The sequence below is a fragment of the Anomalospiza imberbis genome, chromosome 11, assembly GCF_031753505.1.
Source record: "Anomalospiza imberbis isolate Cuckoo-Finch-1a 21T00152 chromosome 11, ASM3175350v1, whole genome shotgun sequence".
NCBI lineage: Eukaryota > Metazoa > Chordata > Aves > Passeriformes > Viduidae > Anomalospiza > Anomalospiza imberbis.
The window spans coordinates 16,614,513-16,627,832 of NC_089691.1; the positions used below are offsets into that span (position 1 = coordinate 16,614,513).

Here is a 13,320-nt window from a genome sequence, read left to right on the forward strand (position 1 = left end):
CCTACTTCCCATGTAATAATGCCATAATGATTCATTATTTGATGTTCTCTGGCTTCAGACTTATACTATAATTGCCTAATTTCTTATGAGAAAGGCAGATAAGGAAATATTTCGAGAGGCTTGTAAATAACTGACAAGGACCACAAGACTGTAGTTATTTTTAATTTATATCTGAAGTACTTTGCTGTGCTAGCTGAAATAATATGTTTGTATCATTTTTCTGTGCAGCCAGTATCATTTATCACTCAGTAACCAGCATGAACTGCACATCCTGCTTCAAAACCTCAAAGTATTTTCCTAGTTACCATTACAGTAAGGTATTATATTCTTCTGGAGACTCTATAGTGGAGTAATAAGCTGCATGACTTTGAGTAAAAGACTCTCCTCTTTGATTTAACTCTAACCAGTCTTACCAACTAGAAGTTTCCAGTCCTGCATGGTTGCTTGGCTTTCCCGTGCCAAATGAGCCAGAGTTTGATCTCCTCCAGATTTCAGCCTCTTAAAAGTAGTTTCCTTAGCTATTTTTATTGCACTCCTGCAAAATAATTGAAGAAAAGAACCCCTTAAACCCTGTCCTGAAAGCTGAACTTGCAATATCTTTCCATCCTGGCATTTAACTCTAAGAGAGAATACGGGTTATCCAATACATCCAGCTCCCAGCATCATGCTGCTGCTCCCATGATGAATGTTACAGGTGGTGGTGTTTATGCTAATAGGGAAGTCAGTGAGAAAAGCCAGGCTGGTTCTTGTTTTGTAAGAAAAAGAATTAAACCCTGTATTCATCAACTGGAAAAAAAAACAAACATTAGAAAGGAAAGAATGGGTACACTCCAAACAAAATTAAATTCAAGAAAGGAGAAGGAAACTATCATAGCTAGAAATATCAATGAATAGTGTCAGACATTGCTGTTGTGTAATGCTGCCTTGTTTATATGGTTTATGTTAATATTGTTAGTTACTTCCTGAACAATGGCTTAAATAAGGTTTTATAAGGATATTTAAAAATAGGGTGGAAAGGAGGAGAGAGGAAAGATCAGAAATCCAGAAAAAACTAGAGTTTAGATGGGTGTCCAGAGAGTTCTGCCTTGTTCATTGGAAAGGCCATGTAATAGGATTTCAATGTAAAAAAAAGAAACCCACCAAGATTTTAGTCACAGCAGATAGGTAATTCTTTACTGGGAGGGTGGTGAGGCACTGAGGCACTGGCACAGATTGCCCAGAAAACACAAAAACCTACGGATTTCCCATCCCTAGAAGTGTTCTAAGCCACCTTGGATGGGGCTTTGATCAACCTGGTCTAGTGGAAGATGTCCTTGCCCATGGCAGGGGGTTGGAATGAGATGATCTTCAGGTCCCTTCCAACCCAAACCCTTCTATGCTTCTGAGATCACAGTAGTGAGAACATTTGGTTTTTTAGGTTCAGTCCAGTCTGTCTTTACTTCTATAGGCAGAGCTTTTCTTTGCAAACAGTGCTAACCAGGTAAAAGTGAAGGACATGCAGGTAAGACCAATTTCTCCAGATACCTACACTCACACCTGTGTAGAGGTGAAATGAAACTGTGTGCATCATTTCCAGCTTTGGGAGAGTCCTCCTTCCCTCCCCTTCCCCACAGAAAGAAGCATAATCCTTTAAGTGGAGCTATGGTTAAAACCTACCCAAACACCACACAGACAGGTTTTGTTCTGACGCATGTGGTGGTACGCTATTTATCCTTTTTCTGAATAAAATTAATTGCTGTTAAGCACTTGACATTCCTCTCTGAGAACACTTCTGGTTTGGAAAAAGTTCAGTGAGAGTTAAAGAACCTCCTCCCAAAGCTATTCTAAACTGGAGGGAAAAAAAGAGGATGGGCAGGCAGGTTGAAACACATGGATTAATTGGTGCTAAAGTAAATTAGTATATCTAGAGAGAAGAGCAGAATCAAAGGAGGGGGCTGTAAGCATGGATAGACCTTGAACTGCTCTAAGAAAGGATCTCAGATGCATTCCTTTGTTTCCTACTTAATCCTTAATTATTGCTGGTGTTTTGCAAACATAGGCATGCCTGCACCAGGTAATGCAGAGGTGTCCTAGAGATCCCCAAGGCAGCTAGATGAAGAAACCAGCACGTCTGCACAGAGCAGTGCTGGGCCACAGACAAACCACTTGAGATCCCCAAAAGGGCATCACCTCACAGAGACATCTCACTTGGGTACAGCACCAGATTCAGACCTGCAGCACCCAGGCAGCACTTAGATCATATCGTCCCACAGAGAAACAAAGTGTGAGATGGAGACAGAGAAGTCACTGAATAAAAGAGCACAAATAAAACATTTCTTCAAAATATGGAAAGCAAACTTCTATCACATTACATTGCCTTGATGTTTCTGGGCCTGTTTTACAAAGGAATACTCTTGAAAATCAGATTCACAGAGTCTGACATAGATTATTTTGTGATAGCTGACAGTCTGTGAGCATCTCAAATATTGCCCATGAGAGGAATAACCCCATGGAGGAAGATTCACTGCTCCACAGATGGACCTCAGTTTCAGTCTCCTCACACAAAATGCCCAGTAGAAGTGGTGTCATGGTCACAAATGGGCAGTGAGGCAGGCTTACCATCCAAAATTCTGTGGAGATCTCAGCAAAAGCCCAGGCCAAACTAACTGCAATGGTGCTGCCTCCCAGCCTGAGAGCCTCACTGCTCACCAGGACCACAGTGACAGTCACCAGATGCAGATGTGGAAAACACAGGCTCAGCAGAGCCAGGACCTGGGTTTTTTTTTATTCAGCAACAGTTTCCACTTTGGGAACATGGTGGAAGGAATTTCCTCTTCATGGAGGAAGCTGTGCTCTCAGTAGATTGGTTCATGTGTATCCCAAGAACAGCCTCAGCTTTGGTGCCTGGTGCTGAGTGAAGATACCAGGATGTGGTTCCCAAAGGAAGGTCCCTGAGGCTGCTCATACCTCACCCCATCCTTCAGGGATCTCCAGAGGACATGGAGTCCCTGAGAAAAAGGAACAAATCTCATAGCCTTTTCCACTTAAAAATAAACCCTTTAAATGAGAGGAAGCGGGGCAGGTGGCTCATTTCCTGAGCTCTGCAACGCTGATTGCAGGGCGAGTCCAGGCTCTGATTCACTGGCCAGGTCGGGGCCATTGCCCCATACACCCATGTACAGGAAGGAGAGCCTGGTCCCAGCACCTTGGGGCCACCACCCTGGCACAGCACTGCACCCTGGCACCCCAAACCTCAGTGGGACTCACAGATCCCTGTACACAGCCAAGCAACTTTCCCCCTCTTTGCTTTCCTCTCCTGATGTTTGACTACTTGCTGCACTAGCAGAGCACTGAGCTGCTGCTTCCAATGGACCCCAGACACTCACAGGAAAAAAAAAAAAAACATAAATAATCACAACCCACGTGTTTAGTACACATATGAGAAATCATTGACGTTTTCCTCTTCTGTGGCTCTGGTTAAAAGAGCAAGCATCAAACTGGGGAGACAAAACGCTTCCCATCCCAGATACTGTATTTAGTGATGTGCTTATCTAGAAAGCCATGCCAGGAACACTGTGAGCAGGAAAGCACTGATTGACAACTGATTGACTTCCTCCCAATTTAAGACATTTTATGACCCCCTGGGTCTTTCTTTAAAGCAGCCTTTCCCTTCTATCAGTTTGGCTCCCTGTTCTCTGCGGCAATGGCTGATAAATTAAGATGACAATATGGATTGATGAGGCTGAATCTGCCCCCAGCCTGGCTCATCTCTCTCCTTGATGCTGCGATGAAGCCACTGTCCCACGTCTGGCACCCCAGCATGCACCCAGGGAACAGCCTAAGCTGTCATAAATCCAGGCTTTCCCAGCAAGATCAAGAAGGAGGAGGGCTCTCAGAGGCCTCCACTGAGACAGGGGAAGCTGTAACAAGTGTGTGAAAACTGACTGGATTCATGTTTGCGTTTGATACATCTGCACATATGGGCAGAGGCAGCCATGCACTCGCTTGGGTCCCATCAGATGTGAAGGGTTTGCAGCTGGGAGTCCCTTTTTGTTTGCGTCACCCAGCCCGAGTTCCACTCCTCAGCACACAAAGCACAGCTCCCAGCCCGGGCTGCCTCGCCTCCAGATGGGGATCATAAACCAGAGGCTTGCACCTGTGTTGTGCAGACATGTATAGCCAGAGATTTTGCTGACCACTGTGAAAATAAAGCCTCCAACACATGGATTCAATGAAAATAGGATGGGCAAAGCTCTGCCCCCACACGCTTGTCAAGATCAGTAGGAATGAGATGTGTTCATGCTGGTTTAGGATGTCACGCATCACTTTCTAAAACATGGGATGAGCATTTCTTGCTCCTAACTAATGGCATTACCCTGTCTGCCTCCTGGGAATGGCTTATCCCTTCTGTGCCGAGCGCCAGGCAAAGGCTGGCTGCAGATGCACCACTGCTCTTTCTTCAGAGGGAAAGCAGCAGCAGCAGTTTAACTCCTTTCTCCCCACTGTCAGAAAACACATTTGCATCTGAATGAGCCCTTCACTGAAAATGTTACATTTGTCAAATTGGCATTACATTTGTCAAATTGGTAAGTAGCTCATAAACTGAGGCCAAGGACTGTGATTCCTCTGAGCTTTCTAGTACTCACTCTGACTCTGTCAATTTAATATCCCAGCAGAACACAGCTTCTCTCCCCATTTGTGTCTGAGGATTGAGACTAGATTAATTAAAGTGACTACTTTAATCTTGGAGTTTATGAGTGAAAACTGAGCATAAAAAAATGGAGAAATATGTTTTTCCCCCCTAAATATTTTTCATAGTATTTCCCAGGAAAATGTCTAAACTGATGATAGCACAATATCTCTTTTTTTAGTTTTGGCCTCACCTTCACTGTTTTCTGTAAATGAAAAAGGGGAGGAATAGGTTCATATTTGGTGGACTTCAAAATTAAGCATGTTACCACATAGCCATATGCAGAAACAGCCAGAAGCTTTCATCAGTTTCCCTCTTCTGGAGTATTAATAATCTCTCATATAAGTGTTACCGTCTTTTTACCATCTTACTAGGGAAAAACCTCAAGCATTAAATTCTGCACTAGGTGCTAATTCTTTGACAGTTTGGGCTTTTTGTCTGTTTTTAAATAGAGAGCATTTGCCCTTCACTCAGGGGAAAAAAAATCTTTACCTGGAAATCACCTTCTGTGCAATTACCTGTTAAGACTTCAAATGAAGCAAGGCTTCATTACTTTGGAGAAGATTTTCATGTGAAAATTGCTCTCCTCACAGGGGGCTGCCAACTTTGTTATTAATGGCTATCCCCTCGCATTCTTTTCTCTGGACTGTTGCACTATTGCTACTACTGTGGAGCAGGTCCTGCCCAAGGGAGAAGAGCTGGTGGATTTGAGGGGGTGGCTGGGTAGTGGCAGTGAGGAGTCAGGTCATTCATTACCCACCAGGTCTACCCAAAAACAATAATTCACAACTCACACAATGCAATCAAGTGCATTCCTCTCCAGGGTGATTAAAGAAATATTCAATTTGGTGCAACTGAGGTACAAAAGCTCTCTGTATCCTTCCTCTGCCAAGCATAGAAGAATGCCTTGCTTAAAATGATTTACAAAAACTCCCATATGCCAAAGACATATCATTTACATGGAATCCAGGCAGCAATCACTGATTACACATAATTGTCCCAAAAATGAGGGGCAGGGGGAGTAAATCAGCTTATCAGTGCTCAAGGTTTATTTTACTTCTCCCAAAGGAGGAGAAGCACAGGTTTGCTAGGAATCTTTTTTTGCTCTACTAAAAAAATTTCTGAAATTAAGAATAAATTACAAAATAAAAATTCTTAGTTTTGATTTTGTAACTGCATCCAGTTTAGAATCTACAAATAATATAAAATTGATTTAAAGCCCAAATCTCTAGCAATGGTATAAATCACAGGCAGGTTTTTTCAAAACACTTCTAAACATCCAACAGGAGAAAATGACATTGTATATAACTTAACAGCACTTGTGCCCTACCATATTAAAAATCAATTATACTTCACATCATGCAGTCTCAACTTCTAGCAGATATTTGTGGTGCTAATTTGAGTTATCCTGGATAATTAGAGGATCTGTATCTCCATCATCATAAAAAAATTACTTTTGCTAGGATCTGCACAGAGGTACTAACAGCATTATAGTCATGATGATTTTAATAAAAGCCAGATTGTGTCTAGCTCTAACACTCCAAATCTTTAATGAATTCATCCCACAATAACCACAGAAGAACACTGAACACCTTTATGCCCATTTTCAATCAGTGGGGAACTGAAGCTCAGCAGAAACAGGGTTTAGACACTCAGAGACATAAGCACCCTGCTTACCTTCAGTTTTAACACACACATTGCAGAAGACACCCATGAGCTGGTGTCTGTCTTAATGCACTACAATATTTCTAGTGTCAGCTTGGCTTTATCAGGGAGGATGCAGAAACACAAGCCTTAAATGAGCTATAGAATGTAGTAGTGGGGAAAAATAAGAAAAGTACTAGAGATTTTCCTGCAGCAGGGAGAGGGTTATTTTCCTCAGAAGGGTTATTGTTTCAGAATTGTTTGATGAAATAATAAACAAAATGCTGCACTGCTAATAGTTTCTGTAGACCCATGCTGCCTTGCAATGCAGAGGAGGATGTGTACTCCCTGCCCAGAGAGGGCTTCCTGCATGGTTTCAATGTGAAGGAACACGCACTCATTTGTCAATGACAAAAAGCTAGAAGGCAATTTCTTAGCCTTAGTGCTTTCTCTTAAGCAGAAATAGTCCCATCAATGTTTGAGGTGTTTAAGGAGATTCAAATGATTTTAATGCTCAGGCTTCTTCTCTAAATTGAATTAAGAACCTGCACTGAACCAATATTGCAAAGGACAAAGGTCAAGGCTATCTTTATATAATACAAGGATGTAATGCAATAACCGGCTGTTGGAGGCACGTAAGTAAAAGATCAGGGACAAAGCTGCAGACAGGATGTCAGCAGTGCACAGGGAATTAGCCATGCAACTCCCTCTCATTAATTACAGATACACACGTCCCAGCCACCATACATCATCGTGACGGCACACCCAGCAGTAACTGTGATTCATACCTTACCATTAACAGTGCAAGAAAAGGTGAAAAAGGATTGTGCTCTTCTGGCACCATCAGGTGACCACGGCTGTGGGTTCTTCCTATGTCCAATCTCAAATGAAACAGCAGCCATGGAAAAACGTGGTAAGGTGGAGCTTTCATAATTTCCTGAAGTGCCATTTTTAGTCATGTTACTATATTAGGAATAAATATTTCCATATCAATTGTCAGGCAGCAATATAATATTTTTCTACAAAACCTTAACGAATATTAATATTGTTACACCTTGCAAGATCTCAATAAGCATATTCAGTGTCAACACACCTGTCAGAGACAAAAAGATTTAAAAGCTCAGAAGGACCTTGAAAGTTCCTTTTCTAAATATTGCTTTTCTTAGTTGGCAAAGTATGTTGCTTGCTTAACATGGGACACACCCTGCAACTTTACTCCCAGTCAAATACATCTGCAACTTATTGGAGCTCTTCATATATGTTTGAGGTACAAGACTACTTCGTTTTGTGCCAAACATTCTCTTACTATTGCCAAAAAAAAAAAAAAACCACCAACAAAAAACCCTACAGTTTTGGCAACAAAAATGCAGAAAAGGAAAAACATTTCACTTGTTATATCTGCTGTAGATGCTGATTCCTTTTTTTTTTTTTTTTAGTATGAGCATCACATCCTATTCAAAATCTGACTTTCTGGTTTGTGCAGGAGTGCCACAAAACCAAAAATCCATCTTAAGGTAACAGAATGTATATAAGGCTTTACTGCCTTACCCTAAGAACCTGTTGACATTTGGTTTTGTCCTCATGACATCTGTAACTAATGTGACATTGGAGCCTTTACCAAAGGCTTTAAAATAAAGTTTACCAACATTAACTGCCAGGCAGCCTTTTCCAAATGTTTTTCATACAGCAGATTTAGAAAAATGCAGGTCTTCGTGTAGTCTTTAACTGATGGAAAAGATCTAGCAAAGATTTCTGGTAACCAGGTGTACCCTATTTCCCAGGCACTCTGCTGGCAGAGAGCAATGACTGATGCTCTTCACCTCAAGTGAACTGTACCCTGTAGGCTGGGAAAAAGCCAAGCCAAGAATCTGCTCTTCAGCTGAGCTATTTCATAGGTAAAACCACCAATTATGGCTCATGTTCACCCACAGAGCCTTGAACAAGGCTGTGCTTGGAATGGGAACTCTGAGTACTCCTTGTCATCATCAGTCTCCAGAAGGATAAAGGTCAAATACACACTATTGGCAGGCTTTGCCCAGTTCTCAGGGCAAGGGGGTCCTTGTCTTACACAGGGCAGCACATGATCCAATATCTGCACCACAGTGCCTTCAGCTTCAATTGTGAGGTTTCTTTATTTTTTAAAAATGCAAACCTGGTCTCTTCAGAAAAGAAAGACAATGTTTTAGCCTTTTTGCTTTATCTCTAAGCTGACAACACAATTTCAAGTTACCAAATGAGCTATAAAGTGCCATTACACTTCAACTGTTTTATTATAGTCACCCCAATACAGCTGAGAGATGTAAAGGGCTCATAATGTAATACAGAATACAATCAATGTAAGAGTTGTGAATTTCTCTGTTAAGGATGGTAATTTATTTGCACTACAATTCAGTTCCTCAGGATGGGAACACTTTCAGCTTCCTGAGCTTTTGGCAGCTGAAGATTCAGAATGTGCAGGGGAGGCTGACAAACACCCCATTAGAGCCGTCCTTTAACTTCTGTGATCTCCTGTCTTTGCCTGCTTACAGCAGTCTCTCCAAGACTAAAGCAACCCTTAATCTTTCACTCTCTGCTCCTGTGGCCTAAGTTCTGCAAAATAAAAATACCTCTTCTTTGAATCTGTTGAGCATTAAGCAGCTTTTTGTAGAGGTAAAATTCATGAGGCCATGGTTGACTTTTCCAGACTCCCAGAGCTTTGGGCTGTCCCAAGTCCTGCAGTGCCTTAACCTACCCTCAAGAAAAGTACACCTCAGCTTAGATCAACATAAAAGGCAAAACCTTTCCCAAGGAAGAGAGCACACTCTTTGAAGTATGGTTTCCCTAAGCAAAACAGAAGGTAAAGCACAGGTTTCCAAAGATGTTTTGAAAGGTGTTTCAGCCAGTTTTACATCTGGTTATGTAAATGTGAGCAATCACACAGATTTTTAAACAAGCAGTCTTTAGTGAGCTCGGTGACCTTGCTACACACATAAATGCATCCCTCAAGAGGAAAAAAGGTATAATGGCTGGTTTGAGATTGACAGATTTGCTGTGAGTCTGTGCTTAAACAAAAGAGTGGGAGGTGAGGAGAAAGTGAATGTATGGAAACACAGTCTCAGAGAAAAGGGGATATAAAAAGAAAAAGTAAAATGAAATGTTGTTTATGGTTGCTCAACACAAGAATAGACAAACTTTTAATATATAACAAAGATTTAAACACAACATGGACAGAGGAAATTATTATTCCAGCTCTACAGAGAGAATTCCAGACTCAATATGCAACTGCTTAAGAAGTGGGAAACTCCCAGTGACTGGACATTCCCCAACTCAATGCCTGTCTTGTGCATTTTGCTGTTTCATGGTGTAGGACTTCTGTTTGCAGGATGGGAAGCACAGAGGCCCTTGTGTTTGCCTTGGGCCTCTGGCTGCTATTGTAATACACAATGCCATAAATATTGCCCACATTCTTTCAGCACTACACAGCAATTCTAGAAAGTGAAGAGCAACAATCTGGGCTGAGGGTCCAGTGTATTATAAGCACCAATGGCCCCTTCCCCCTTAAACAGCCATTGCAATGGAAGAAGAAACAGAAGAAGGAGCAGAAGGCAACGACAGAAGGGAGAAGGGAACAGACAGAATGTCACAATGACCCGTCTCCAGAGGAAACCTTCTGCTGCCCCAGGAACCTAACTGCTGGAATAGAAGGAAAGTCATAAAAACCAACCAGCAAGCAACCCAAATCCAATTGCATTGAGAAGCACATTCCTGGAGACTAAGGACAGATGCAGCACCACAGAGTAGAAAAGAGTGACACTAACATCTTGCTTAAATGAGCACATCAGCTGAACTTTCTTTTTGGTACAATAAAAGAATTAAATGCAATGTGCAAATAATTCAAGAGTTTATTGGCAGGGTGGAGAAAAAGCCTCTACATTCCAGGAGTGTTTTATTACTGCCTGCTTTTGAATTGCAAAGCAGTGAGCTCAATGCTTTTTAGAGTAAGACCATTGTAAGAGACATTTTTGTTATCCAGTGCCTCAGAAGAACAGGGGAGATTCCTGAAACATCTCTGTAACTGCATTGTAGGAAGCTGCTGCAAGCAGGCACACAGTTGCTTAGAAGCCATCAGAAATAGAATTAACATCTCCCTGTGTGTTAAGACACACAGAGCTCATAGCTGGGTACCCCAAAGCTGTGTTTTCATTCTGCAACTTTTAATTGATGAAGTCATGCAACTAAAACTTCTCCAAGTATGAGATGTGCAATCATACTTTCCCTGAGTAACCATTTCTGAAATGAATGTTTGATCTTAGGGAGTGCAAAATCCTGTTCCTGAAATAAGATGCATAAACCCCACTCACTTTTGGACATCTCAGTCTTCAGCACGTGACTCAAAATCCTACAGCACACAAATCATCCCTGTGTTGTTATGCTGCACAAAAGGAAGACAGCTGTTCTCAGTGCTGCCATTCTCTGTACGACATGCTATTCTTTCTAGAACTGTAGATTTTTGAAGCTGTGGCAATTTACACTTCTCTGACTCCTTCTCCTAGTTCCTCTGAGATTATTCAGCCATGATTTTAGGTGCAGTAATTGTAGGGACTAGAGAACTATTCTTTCTCCTGGAGATAGGAGACCAGCCCAGCTCTCCTTCATATGATTTTACTTCTCTTCCAGCTTCCCACAGCCTTTGTTTGCTTGTGTAGGTATCCATCCCTCAGACAACCCACCAATCCCCAGATTTCTTCTAACATGAACAAACTCAATCTGTACTCTATCATTCACAAGCCTTTTTTGCAGGTACAACATAAAAATGAAAAGGGGAGTGCTTGTTCACCACGTCAGAGGCTACAACTTAATTTGGCTTGGACTGGATCTGGCAGCAGTGGCCGATGGTTCCTGGCCGCAGGCACAAAACCATCTCTGCAACTGGCAGCAACTGGAGACCTTTTTGCCAGGCTCATCAGGGAGAGCAGGAGCCAAAGGGCACGGGGGGACAAGTGGAACACAGTCCCCTCGTGGCTGGGCGTGGAGGTTCTCAGTGCCACTGCCCACTCCAGGCTGCTCCTCCAAGGCAGGGTATGAGCCCTGCCACTGTCAATCAGTCCTAACTACTGAGAGCCATTAAAATAAACCCCAGCAAAAGTACTGCTGGCACCCCAGGTTATGTAAAGGGCCAGTTCAGACAGCAGCCTTGCCTCTGTGTTGTTACAGACTCCCTTCCACCCTTACTCCATTTCTCACCAGTGGCAGTGGCTGAAGTCTCAAAATCAAAGTCCCAAGCTCATCCCGGTCTCCTCAACACACACTGAGCAGGAATTTGATGCAGTGTTATTGTTTGGGGTACTTCAGGACACAACATTCTCCTCAAGGGGCTTTTGTTTCTCTGAAAAGCATTATTTTTTAACAGTGAAATTAAAAAAAATACTGCAGTGTAAGAAGGGGTGCTCATGACACACCAACCTGACTTACTAGTTTAAATTCCCAAAAGTTCTGTCATAGACCCCCTGAAATGGAAGGCATTTAATAACTGATTTTCTTAATGCGGAGGGGCATTCTTGGATCAAATCCTTTCTGATTTTGATACAGCAGAGACTCTTCAGAACATCCTCTCATGACTAAGGTGCTGCATGTCTAAAGTGCAAACCATCAGCTCCCAAAAGCCACAGATTAAGATTGCTGTGAGTTGTTGCAGGGACCAGACTGGCAATTCCAGGACAAGGCACATCACCCAGGGCACAGAGGAGATTCTTGAGCAAGTTACCACTTCCTCAGGTAGCAAGCAAAGGCAGAGAGATTTGAGTGAGGACACCCACACCAACAAGGGGACAACTTAAGATTTTGGACAGGGCGATTTTCTGCACAGGAATGATGGAACTACTATCCCAGGGTCAAGACACTCAGCAATCTCCAAGATCCATGCACTTGCTCTGAGCACACAGCATATTTTCCTCCTGCAGGTATCTATCACTACACAACATTAAAACAAACCAAGAAAGTCCTTCCTGACTGTCTTGTAACTGAAGATTTTTTAATAACCAATACACTGCAAAACACTGGTGCACAGCCACTCTCTTAAATGTTAATGTATTCCAACTTTTCACTGGGGACAGTATAATCTCATCATTGAGATTCTGGCCTAGAAATCATCACAATGAGAGGGGAAGCCACAATCTCCCATACTGATCCTTCCTCCTTCAATAATTATTAACACAACTGATGCTCTCAGACACTGAACTTTTCTGTGTCAGTTTGCTCCCCAACTTGGAATTTTCTCTTAAGCATAAGGTCTTACTGTATTTTGGGGTTGTTCTAGGCCAGAGGGATCAGTTGGACAAGCACAGAAAAACAGAGACTGTGGTCTGGACAACAGACATGCAAGAGAAAATCTTATTAATCTGGAGGGTAGAATGACTGAAATTTAGTCCATGGGAAGTTTGGAATAAAATTATCATCATTCTGTTTTGGAGAGAAGACCAGAAATTATAGCATTCTTTATAGACAGGAAATGAGAAAGAAAACCCATCAAAACAATATTAAGTTTTTCCAAATTAGACAACAGCTCAGATTCCCATTTTTCAGTCCCTTGAGCTGCCAGGCACTCATCTTTTCTTTCCAGTAACCCGAGAGGGAGCCAGGTGTCCCCAAGCCTGTTCCCAGGCTGTCAGAAGGGCGCAGCAGAGGTTGCCAAACTGCTGGCTTCTCCAAATGGAAACCATGGAGCTGGGCACCCTCAACCCAGGCAGCTGCTGGGACACATCTATCCTAAACCTGCAGATACCAGAGCCAGGAACAGCCTGAATGGCTGAGCCAGCAGGCCCTGGAAACCCAGACACCTTGAGAGCTTGCCAAGCAGCTTGCCAGCAAGCAGGCAAAGGGCCAGTGCTTCAGCACAAGTCAGTAGGAACCTCCTCTCTGCTTTGCTATCAGCTAGTCAGACTTCTCCTGAAGGGAATGCTTGTCATTCCTGCTGGGAAGCTGCATGTGTGGCCCTCCACCCCACTTCCTACCAGCCCTTGCATGTGGAC

At 42.7% G+C, this 13,320-nt stretch overlaps 1 long non-coding RNA gene across 6 annotated transcripts in view; it reads right to left on the minus strand.

Annotated features, from left to right (window-relative positions):
- Nucleotides 1-2,835: 2,835 nt before the first annotated feature.
- Nucleotides 2,836-13,320, minus strand: part of LOC137480821 (uncharacterized) — a 44,125-nt gene continuing 33,640 nt past the window's right edge. For 2 of the 6 annotated variants that reach the window (XR_011003115.1, XR_011003114.1), the window contains 2 exons: nucleotides 7,102-7,194; nucleotides 2,836-2,987 (listed from right to left, as the gene is read on the minus strand). This is a non-coding gene — a long non-coding RNA (uncharacterized lncRNA). The other 4 variants (XR_011003113.1, XR_011003112.1, XR_011003117.1 and 1 more) reach the window with 2 other exon arrangements.